General features: G+C 40.2%; 1 protein-coding gene across 2 annotated transcripts in view; it reads left to right on the top strand.

Moving 5' to 3' along the window:
- LOC118364095 (U5 small nuclear ribonucleoprotein 40 kDa protein-like) overlaps nt 1-12,023 on the top strand; it is a 46,346-nt gene that overhangs the window by 4,504 nt on the left and 29,819 nt on the right. The window contains exon 1 of one of the 2 annotated variants that reach the window (XM_052486464.1): nt 6,588-6,716. The exons of the other annotated variant lie outside the window; for it this stretch is intronic. The gene's annotated coding sequence lies outside the window, so the exon portion shown is untranslated. Of the gene's footprint in view, nt 1-6,587; nt 6,717-12,023 lie in introns of those variants that run through there. 2 annotated transcript variants of the gene reach the window in all.

Here is a 12,023-nt window from a genome sequence, read left to right as displayed (position 1 = left end):
TTTGGGGAGTTTCTCCCATTCCTCTCTGCAGATCCTCTCAAGCTCTGTACGGTTGGACAGGGAGCATTGCTGCAGCTATTTTCAGGTCTTTCCAGAGATGTTCGATCAGGTTCAAATCCGGGCTCTGGCTCGGCCACTCAAAGACATCCAGAACCTTGTCCCGAAGCCACTCCTGCGTTGTCTTGACTATGTTCTTAGGGTTGTTGTCTGGAGTAGGTTTTTATCAAGGATCTCTCTGTACTTTGCTCCAATAATCATTCCCTCACTCCTGACTTCTTGTCACTCTGACTGACTTCGTCTTTCCTAATTCATCCTTTACCATCCTCAATACTTCAAACAGATCTCCCAAAAAAGCATACAGTGGGGCAAAAAAGTATTTAGTCAGTCACCAATTGTGCAAGTTATCCCACTTAAAAAGATGAGAGAGGCCTGTGATTTTCATCATAGGTACACTTCAACTATGACAGACAAAATTAGAAAAAGAAATCCAGAAAATCACATTGTAGGATTTTTAATGAATTTATTTGCAAATTATGGTGGAAAATAAGTATTTGGTCAGGAACAGACAGAGTATCCCATCTACCACACAACAACATTACTACAACGTATCCATTTGACCACCAGAGACATTCTTCAAAGGACAAAGGACTCGGTTTGGCAACACGGCCTTCCATCTACCACCAACCTACTGAAGCGCAGCTCAGAGTAAATATTTATTGCATTTTCCTTTTCCAAATGGGCGGTAATTTAGAATGCATAAGATACTGTATTTACGATAGCCCAGCTTCTTCCTTTGTTACCCAGTCTTCCCGCTCCTTCACTCAACCCAGCAACTTTTTTCTTTTGTGTAACAAGCTGTCATATCTGTTCCGCCCGCTAGGGACGTTTTCCTTTATGACGTCATTTGTAATCAAGTTATGATTAATTGTGTATATGTGTAATTCTGTGTGATTTGTTAGAAATTTGGTAAATAAATAATTAAACCAAAGTTTGTATTGCTGATTCAACTTGTTAGCCAGGGTTCTTGCAGATAAAATAATTTACAACTTTCAGATGAGACTGAATTAGGACGACTATTGATATTGACTGCTATTGATGTAAAATATTACTAGGTCTTTAAGAGTTTATTCGGAAGATTACAGCTCCATAAATATTATGTGGTGCCCGACTCTCTAGTTAATTACATTTACATGATTAGCTCAATCAGGTGATATTAATTACGGAGAAATTATTTTATAGAATAGCATGTCATATCAATTAATCCGACATTGCCAAAGACACAACAGCGGGTAAGGCCTGTTTTTCGTCAATAACTAGGGTACAGGCAGGACTCAGATATCACTAAATTGAACACACCATTTCCTCATGCTCTCCTGTGCAGTACAGTCATATCTGACTAAGATCATACGATTGTGTCAGAAGTGCTTCAACCTTGTCAAACATAAAAATTTGAGATTATTTCACAGAAAATAGAAATGTTCCTTGAGTTGTCAGAGTTTAGAGTGATGAAAAGTAGCTAACTACTTTCTCATGTCTCATCATTGAGCAGAGCAGCCAAAGGGGAGCTGTTGCAATGGATACTCACAGACTCATGAGAAGAATGCATGCAGAGCGAGCTAAATGTGCAGTGAGCGAGTGACAGACAGAGAGGAGCGGCTAATGGATTTACTAATGGAGGAAGTCATTTCTGATTTTGGGTTTTGGGCAGGGCCGGGCCGGGCCATACATTTGGCAGAAGCAATCAGGCCTGGGTAGGGTAGGGCCTGAATGTAAGGGCTCGGCCTTACAATTAACGCCCGTGCGGGGCTCTACCGACTTGCGCCTACATGTCGACTCCATGAACTTTACAAAAACCATGTGATCAAAGGTCATGCAGTTTTTTTATGAAGTCCCTTTCAAGTCTTAGTTGCTTCTCACCAACTGCACCACGCAGCCATTGCCTAGCTATTTAATGGGAGGCACTGGCCGTGTTCAAGAGGACCAGAACCATAATGTATCATGGGTAAATTGTGACTGACTGACTAATCTACAAATAATAATGAGTAGTTACAGCGCCTTGCAAAAGTATTCATCCCCCTTCGAGTTTTTCATATTTTGTTGCATTACAACCTGTAATTTAAATATATTTTTATTTGGATTTCATGTAATGGACATACACAAAATAGTCTAGATTGGTCTACATAATTAGTTCAATAAAGTCCACCTGTACAATCTCAGTGTCACATGATCTGTCACATGAGATCAGTATATAAACACCTGTCCTGAAAGGCCCCAGAGTCTGCAACACCACTAAGCAAGGGGCACCACCAAGCAAGCAGCAATATGAAGTCCAAGGAGCTCTCCAAACAGGTCAGAGACAAAGTTGTGGCGAAGTACAGATCAGGGTTGGGTTATAAAAAAGATCAGAAACTTTGAACATCCCACGGAGCACCGTTAAATCCATTAAGAAAAAAATGAAAAAAATATGGCACCACAACAATCCTGCCAAGAGAGGGCCGCCCACCAAAAACTCATGGACCAGGCTAGTAGAGAATTAATCAGAGAGGCAACAAAGTGACCAAAGATAACCCTGAAGGAGCTTCAAAGCCCCACAGGGGAGATTGAAGTATCTCTCCATTTGACCACTTTAAGCCTTACACTCCACAGTGCTGGGCTTTAAGGAAGAGTGGCCAGAAAAAAAGCCATTGCTTAAAGAAAAAAATAAGCAACACGTTTGGTGTTCGCCAAAAGGCAAGTGGGAGACTCAAACATATGGAAGAAGGTGCTCTGGTCAGATGAGACTAAAATTGAGCTTTTTGGCCATCAAGGAAAACGCTATGTCTGGCGCAAACCCAACACCTCTCATCACCCCAAGAACATCATCCCCACAGTGAAGCATGGTGGTGTCAGCATCATGATGTTGGAATGTTTTTCATTGGCAGGGACTGGGAAACTGGTCAGAATTGTAGGAATGACGGATGGCGCTAAATACAGGGAAATTCTTGAGGGAAACCTGTTTCAGTCTTCCAGAGATTTGAGACTGGGACAATGACCCTAAGACCCTCAGTTATCATGGTTAAATATTCAAAAATAAGTTTGTATTTTCTAGAAATATGCATGGAATAATTGATGAGACAACCCATATTTAAGAATAACTTAGGAAGTAACCCAAACTAAAGACAATTTTTTAAATGACCTTGCTTAAATCGAGTTATGTTTTCTGACACATCCCCCTTCCAGTAGGACAATGACCCTAAGCATACTGCTAAGGCAACACTTGAGTGGTTTAAGGGGAAACATTAAAATATCTTGGAATGTCCTAGTCAAATCCCAGACATCAATCCAATTGAGAATCTGTGGTATGACTTCAAGTTTGCTGTAGACCAGCGGAACCCATCCAACTTGAAGGAGCTGGAGCCGTTTTGCCTGAAGAATGGGCAAAAATCCCAGTGGCTAGATGTGCCAAGCTTATAGAGACATACCCCAAGAGACTTGCAGCTGTAATTTCTGCAAAAGGTGGCTCTATAAAGTATTGACTTTTGTGGGGCTGAATAGTTATGCACACTCAAGTCTTCTGTTTTGTTGTCCTTTTTCTTGTTTGTTTCACAATAAAAAATATTTTGCATCTTCAAAGTGTTAGGCATGTGTAAATCAAATTATACAACCCCCGCCAAAAAAATCTATTTTAATTCCAGGTTGTAAGGCAACAAAATACTGTATTTATGATGCTAGATTCTTTGAAGATCAGTTAGTCGGCAGTTCACTGCACTGTCTGCTGCAATGTTGATCAAGCTCACTAAAACTCACTTGTTATGTCTTTACATCACCTGCCATCAGATTGTTGGGAAGTTACTTATCCAATCGAACTCTGAGAGTTTTTATCAATGGAAGCCTCTGTAACATCAGATATGTACAGTGCGATATCCCTCTGAGCATTTTCCTTGGGCCGTTACTCTTCTCAATTTTTACAAATGATTTGCCACTTGTCTTACAAGAAGCTAAAATGACTATATATGTTGATGATTGAACACTATACATCAGCACCTACAGCCAGTGAGCTCACTGAGACTCTTAGCAAGGAGTTACAGTCAATGTCAGAATGGGTAGGTAACAATAAACTGGTCTTAAATACATCTAAGCATTGTCTTTAGTTCAAAGCATTCTCTTAGACCTCAACCTAAACACGAGTTGTGCATAAAGGGTGTGCCCATTGATCAAGTTGAAGGACCTGAACTCCTATGAGTAACATTGGATGGTCAGTTATCATGGTTAAGTCATATTGACAAAGTTGTTGTCAAGATGGGGAGAGGTATGTCTGTTATAAAAATATGTTCTGTATTTTTGACACGAAGATTAACTGTACTAGTTGTTCAGGCTTTGTTCTTGTCCCATTTTCATTACTGTCCAGTAGTATGACCAGGTGCAGCAAAGAAAGACCTAGCAAAGCTGTAGCTGGCTCAAAACAAAGCAGCACGCCTTACCCTTAAGTGCACGCACAGAATGAACATTAATTAACAACATGCATGATAGTCTTTCATGGTTGAGGGTTGAGGAGAAATAGACTACTTCTCTTCTAGTCTTTTTAAGAAACATTTCTGTGTTGAAAATGCCAAACCACTAATCTATTTGCATACACCTCAAACGGACATACATACCCCACCAGACACGCCACTGTGGATTTGTTCACGGTACCCAAACCAAAAACAGATTGAATGTGTCTGTAAGGTCCTGGGTGTCGTGAGGGTGAAATCAGGTGCAGGAAAGCAGAGTTCAATAAAGTGCTTGTTCTTTTTCTAATGCACACACAGTGAACTACGGTCACCCCACTTACGGGTGCTCAAACCAAATGCCCCAGACACAGGGAAACGAAAACAGTCTAGCACTAAATACATGAACATATACATCTAATGCAAACACCAGGGTTACAATAATCAGTCCCGCACAAATAACCAGGTGGGCCGGCTGACTAATAAAGCCTCACTAATTATAACCAACTCAAAACAGGTGTACTCAATAAACACATAAGGAGGGGGAGAAAAGAATCAGTGGCAGCTAGTAGGCCGGCTACGACAACCGCCGAGCGCCACCCGAACGGGGGAAGGGGAGCCACCTTCGGTCGGAGTCGTGACAGCGTCACTCAGTTATGTATAGAGCCATGTCATCGTGAAATGACGTCTGTCCTCAGTCGCAACACTCACTACCGAGTTCCAAACTGCCTCTGGATGCAACGTCAGCACAAGGACTGTTCGTCTGGAGCTTCATGAAATGGGTTTCCATGGCGGAGTAACCGCACACAAGCCTAAGATCACAATGCGCAATGCCAAGCGTCGACTGGAGTGGTGTAAAGCTCACCGCCATTTGACTCCGCTGGAGTGATGAATCATGCTTCCACATCTGGCAGTCTGACTGACGAATCTGGGTTTGGCGGATGCCAGGAGAACGCAACCTACCCGAATGCATAGTCCTACTGTAAAGTTTGGAACAGGAGGAATAATGGTCTATGGCTTATTTTTATGGTTCGAGCTAGGCCCCTTTGTTCCAGTGAAAGGAAATCTTAATGCTACTGCTTACAATTATATTCTATACAATTATGTGCTTCTAACTTTGTGGCAACAGTTTGGGAAGGCCCTTTCCTGTTTCAGCATGACACTCATTAATGCTCTAGTAGCTGAATGGAAGCAAGTACCCGCAGCAATGTTCCAACATCTAGTGGAAAACCTTCCCAGAAGAGTGGAGGCTGTTGTAGCAGCAAAGGGGGACCAACTCCATATTAATGCCCATGATTTTGGAATGAGATGTTTGATGAGCAGGTGTCCACATACTTTTTCATTTATTACATTTTCATCAAAAACAACTTTATATCTAAGATGCCTTTTAATTGACAGCCTGCACATGCACAGATTGCCAACTCAATGACGTGATTCAGCACATGAGTTTAGCTCATAGAATTAGGAATTAGAATACTAGAATGGGCATGAACCTTCTTGACGATGTGATAAAGCGCAGCCATTTTGGTCAGGGAGTTGGTCCATGGTTTGCCAGTGCTGTGATAAGATATTGTGTAAAATAATGATTTTGAACAATTTATCTGCACTGTATGTTTGCTAGCTAACTAGCCAGACAGTTTTAGAGGAATGATTCCATAAATGTTTTAAAATCAACTGCCAATATGTCTACATTCCATTCAAACAATGCAATCAATCCACAGCCATACACTGACTGAAATCAGTTGATGATAGGACTGATCAGGGATTTGTATTAGACAAGCAGTTCCTGCTTATCTTCATTCTGTACTGTTTTAGCTTTAGCCCTATGCTTTTGCCCTGACACTCAAACGTGCCCATAGGTTCACCCTAACATAAAACCCACAATATACATTTATGTTGCCACATAACTCATCCTATTATCTCATATACTGCGTTTATTGTGCAAACATTTATTACAAGGTAGCTTTTATAGATGTTGTAGTGCGTGATAATAATCATATGTCCCTTCAATTTGGCACCTCATTGTTTTTGCCTTTACATTTGCGTCATGGGTCATGACATCTCCATGAGCGGAGGGGGTTTAAAATGAGGTTGGTTGCTAAGCAACGATGTTAGTTGTCACCTCGATTCAAATGACTGTCTGGAGGAGAGGCGAGAGCTAGCGTTGAAAACACATGTTGGTGTTCAAATACAACATAACACAACAGTCAACCAGAAAAAAGAAACAAGGATTACTCAAAAAAGGATAAGGTGGGTTGATTCCGTTTTGGAATGTGTTGGGCGGCAGGATAGCCTAGTGGTTAGAGCGTTGGACTAGTAACCGTAAGTTCAAACCCCGAGCTGACAAGGTACAAATCTGTCGTTCTTAACTGACTTGCCTGGTTAAATAAAGGTAAAAAAAAAGTGTATTGCCAACTAGATAGCTAGCTAGATGAATCTATTTAGCTAGCTAAAGGTATACCCAGGTATACCCAGCGATGTGAAGGAAACAAGCATAGTGGGTCAATTACCGCAACAACTACGAGCGTTAAAACTTCTCTGCTGTGTTGGTCCTGTTGCTACCGTGAAGCAACACGTGCACATACGCAGATACTGTATGTGACCGTTGCCGCATTAAAAACAACTGGGAAATATCTGCCTCAGGAAAAAACTAGCTCAGACTGGGAAAATTCGTTTAGTACAGTCATCCAACTTTGACCTATTTTGTTCCCAGTTGTCTTGAAAGCACCATTAGTGAGGTCATTGAACTATAAAATAACTGGAGACAGCGTCCAAGACGGCCAACCGTTATTTTCAATGTAATCTACTCACGTTCACCATATCTGCCATTTTCGAGATCTGGGTTTACTGGGATAATTAATGGGAAAATATGTTTTTATTGTCACATTCACCGGATAGATGCAGTGAAATGTGTTGTTTTACAGGGTCAGCCATGGTAATATGGCGTTACTGGAGCAAATTAGGGTCAAGTGTCTTGCTCAAGGCCACATCACAGACTTTTCGCGTTGTCTGCTCCGGGATTCTTTATACAGCTACGGAAGTTACACATAAATCGACATTGTGTGTCATTTCTGGGAGCATTTTAACTAACCCTAGCCTAACCAATGTCCTAACCTTAACCTAATGTTTATAACCTGCTACGTTAATTATCCTTACCTGCTGTGTAAGTTCTCCTAAACTTCTACGAAAATAAAATTCTGATCCGTACTGCAAATCATCTATTTTCTATAATACACGTTTTTTATAGGTTAAATTGGGTTTATTTTATCTGTGTTATCTGTAGTTTGCGGAGTTCCTTACACTTCGATGACACCGACAGTCTCATTGTATTTTGGTACAGCAAATTACATTACATTAATTTCCAATGAAACGCTCTGTTTTTCTTGCAACATTGCGTTGCAGAGCGTACCTTGGATTTATCAGACGTATGCGTCAGACTGTATGCGTAGATAGTTTGACAGAAATGGTATAAGAAGGTGAATGTTGATATTTTGTTGCATACATATCCAGAGGATGCTGCGTACTATTTTGCACAATAACACTGTCGGTGTGTTCGAAACGTTTACTCATGATGATTCATTTTCTTGTGCCACTTTTTAAGAGTGCACAGCAATCCACTGCCAGAAAGAAGCTCGAGTAAAATAGGTCTTGATTTTTTTAACGGGTTGAGCTAGAGACAAGCGATTTTCTGCATTGTAAAGCTGCAACCACTGAGACAGAGCCATGCTCCGTTTGTTTCTATGACAGAGCCCCATTAGACTTGCCTCTGCTAGTGGTTCTCCCAACAAAATAAAATTATACAAATGACTTTGCTCGTGATGCACTCCTCTCAAATGATACAAATGAAACAACAGACTGAGCACACTTGACTTGAAACAACGATACAGATGTAACCATTTGCCATTCAATGTATCATCTGAGAGGCACTGGTGCTTCCAAGTCAAAATTCGAAGTGCATTCCACAGGTCATGTGAGTGTTCCAAAAAATTATCACGATTAGGAAAAGAGTTGAGAGTTTTTCAAGGCACACCAGTCCTCCCGTATCTCCAAAGGGGTCTAGGGGGTATGACTCAAGGTTCAATTAGGGACTGGGATAGAGGATAAATACATACTCAAGCTAAGTCTATTATGTCATTGATTGTCCATTTAACATTTTCACACAATCACCACTGAACATTTGAGTCTGAAAACCATGATCTGAGAGCACTATGTGGATCATCAAAATATGTGAGAGTTCAACTTGTGAAAATCATCTCTATCCTAAAAGTTTCTAGAAAGTTCAGAACTGGTGTGTTGAGCAACATAAGTATATCAGATTCTTTAGTAGAGGGGCAGCACTCAAAATAGATTTTTCAGAGTTACTTGATGTTTTTTGGTATTCATTGAGGCAACAAAAAGATTGTCAGTGTGTCTGATATTGTTTCTCCACAGTGTTCTTTTCCTGGGTGTGACCAAAGGTCAGGTCATATTGTACAAACCTGCAGTTTTACAGAAACCCCAATAATATACAATAATACAATAATGTTATGATCAGTGCATTACAGTGAGAAAACACAAACAACAAAATTATTGCCATTATAGTTAATCAAGTCATTCCCATTTCATTGCCAACTACATAAGAACATGTGTGAAAGAAATGCACAAATCCTTTGTAGTCTCCCAGCAGTAGTTGGGGTACCATGATGAGGTGTTTCTGTGATTATGCAGCCAAAGAGTTGCGCACTTGCCAGACATCAAATCGAAGTTTATTTGTCACGTGCGCCAAATACAACAGACCTTACAGTGAAATGCTTACTTACAGGCTCTAACCAATAGTGCAAAAAGGTATTACATTACATTACATTTTATTATTATTATTTATTTTTATTTATTTATTATTATTATTATTTTATTATTATTATTATTATTTTATTATTAGGTGAACAATAGGTGATTTAGTATTAGGTGAACAATAGGTTAAGTAAAGAAATAAAACAACAGTAAAAAGACAGGCTATATACAGTAGCGAGGCTATAAAAGTAGCGAGGCTACATACAGATACCGGTTAGTCAGGCTGATTGAGGTAGTATGTACATGTAGATATGGTTAAAGTGACTATGCATATATGATGAACAGAGAGTAGCAGTAGCGTAAAAGAGGAGGTGGCAGGACACAATGCAGATAGCCCGGTTAGCCAATGTGCGGGAGCACTGGTTGGTCGGCCCAATTGAGGTAGTATGTACATTCATGTATAGTTAAAGTGACTATGCATATATAATATAATAATAATATATGCCATTTAGCAGACGCTTTTATCCAAAGCGACTTACAGTCATGTGTGCATACATTCTACGTATGATAACAGACAGTAGCAGCAGCGTAAAAAGAGGGGTTGTGGGGGGGGGCACACAATGCAAATAGTGTGGGTAGCCATTTGATTACCTGTTCATCAGGAGTTGTCTTGTTTTGCACGCTTTTTGCAAAATAAGAAAATGCAGTACTACAGGATATTTATTAACGTAGCTCTTTATTAGCTCGATACAACTGGCATGTTGACGTATCTCCAACCATGATCAACTGACCATGACCTAACCATCTGGGTGGTCTTAACCAATCATAGCACAGTATGATACGGCAGTAAAATGCATCCAATTACAATTCAGTATGTTTACACATATGAATATTACATCCCCCCCTTCTTTTAAAACAAAAGAAAAATGTTTACATATTCTAAGCGTTTCTTTTGAATACATGCTCTGTAGTTTGGACTCAAGGTAAGTAACCATTTATATTGCATACTACACCAACTGAATCAACATAGACTCTGAAACAATGATCCAACATACTGTTATTTTCAGAGTAAAAGCCTGAAACAATGCCTAACGACCGGCCACATGTAGAAGAAGCCATAGAGATCACACTGAACTAAACGCACCAACATAACTGAGGTTTTTGGACATAAAGAGGGACATTATCGAACAAAACACACATTTATTGTCTAACATGGAGACCTGGGAGTGCCATCTGATAATATAATAGTAATATATGCCATTTAGCTGACGCTTTTATCCAAAGCGACTTACAGTCAGTCATGTGTGCATACATTCTACGTATTGATGAAGATCATCAAAGGTTAGTGATGAATTTAATCGCTATTTCTGAATTTTGTGAGCCCTCTCCTTGGCTGGAAAATGGCTGTATGGTTTTCTGTGACTAGGCGCTGACGTAACATAATCGTTTGGTGTGCTTTCGCTGTAAGGCCTTTTTGAAATTGAACACTGTGGTTGGATTTACAAGAAGTTTATCTTTAAAATGGTGTATAATACTTGTATTTTTGAGGAATTTTAATTATGGGATTTCTGTTGTTTTGAATTTGGCGCCCTGCAATTTCACTTGCTGTTGTCGAGGTGGGACGCTACCGTCCCACTGGTACCAGAGAGGTTTTAAGACCCAGCCAACCAGGTTTCGGGAGTACCTTACAATTTATCAGTGACCTTCATTCATCAATCAAGTACAAGGGAGGAGCAAAAAGCCGCAGACACTGTGCCCTCCGTGGAACGAGTTTGACACCTGCTTTAGATGTTAATGTTAAAACCTGTTGGGAATAGGGCTGTCTACTGCCCCCGCTGGAGTAATTGCGTGCCCATAGTAAACATAATTTTTTTTTGTCAAAAGTTGCTAATATATGCAAATAAAAAATATTATTTAATAGAAAACACTCTAAAGCTTCTAAAACCGTTTAAATTATGTCTGTATGTAAAGCAGAACTCTCAGGGCAGTCATTCTCCCAAACTCTCTCTTGTCATCAGAAAAGTTGGCCCAACTTTGACGTCATCGCCCCCACCCTTCCCAAGCACTTACAGGTCTGGGAACAGTCTCTCTGTCTTCAGCGCGATCTCAGCTTTCAATGGGGCTTCTCATTGTGAGAATTGCGCGCTCACGAGAGTTTTGGCGGGCCGAAACCTTTCGGTCACGCGAAAAAACAGGTCACTTTTATGCGCGCTCTGCTCCGGTCCTGTCTTTTTTCCAAGATCGATTATACAATGCATGCGTTTCTGTTCGTCCTCACGATTGCTGTACACCTTTATAACATGTTAAAGCTTGATTATGAACTTAGTTTGATAAGTTTAGTCGACATATAATATGTAAGTTCGATGTTTTGGTGCGCATCCACTTGACTTTTGGCTACATTTCAACCGAAATGTGTCGTGTTTGAGGAAAGACACAGACTGCAAAACTAAACGCTGTTTTTGGTAAGTATAATTCCTTCCAGGTCTTCTGATGGGAGAACAGCAAAGGTAAGGGAATATTTATGTGGTAAATTTGGGTTTATGTGGACTCCAAGATAGAGGAGCCATAATGCTACTTTTTGAGCGCCGACTCATAGTATAGCCTAGTGAACGAAACCTGTAACGTTAAAAATAAATGTAACACAGCGATTGCATTCAGAAGAAGTGTATCTAACTATATACATGTAGAACATGCATATTTAGTCAAAGTTTATGATGTGTATTCCTTGTTAGCTGACGTTATCTGCCGGAGCTATCGTCATTTCTCAGGACATTTGAGTAGCATTTT

The sequence above is a fragment of the Oncorhynchus keta genome, chromosome 3 (genome assembly GCF_023373465.1).
Source record: "Oncorhynchus keta strain PuntledgeMale-10-30-2019 chromosome 3, Oket_V2, whole genome shotgun sequence".
NCBI lineage: Eukaryota > Metazoa > Chordata > Actinopteri > Salmoniformes > Salmonidae > Oncorhynchus > Oncorhynchus keta.
Note: the sequence above shows the minus strand (reverse complement) of the source record. Positions and strands in the feature narration are given on the sequence as shown.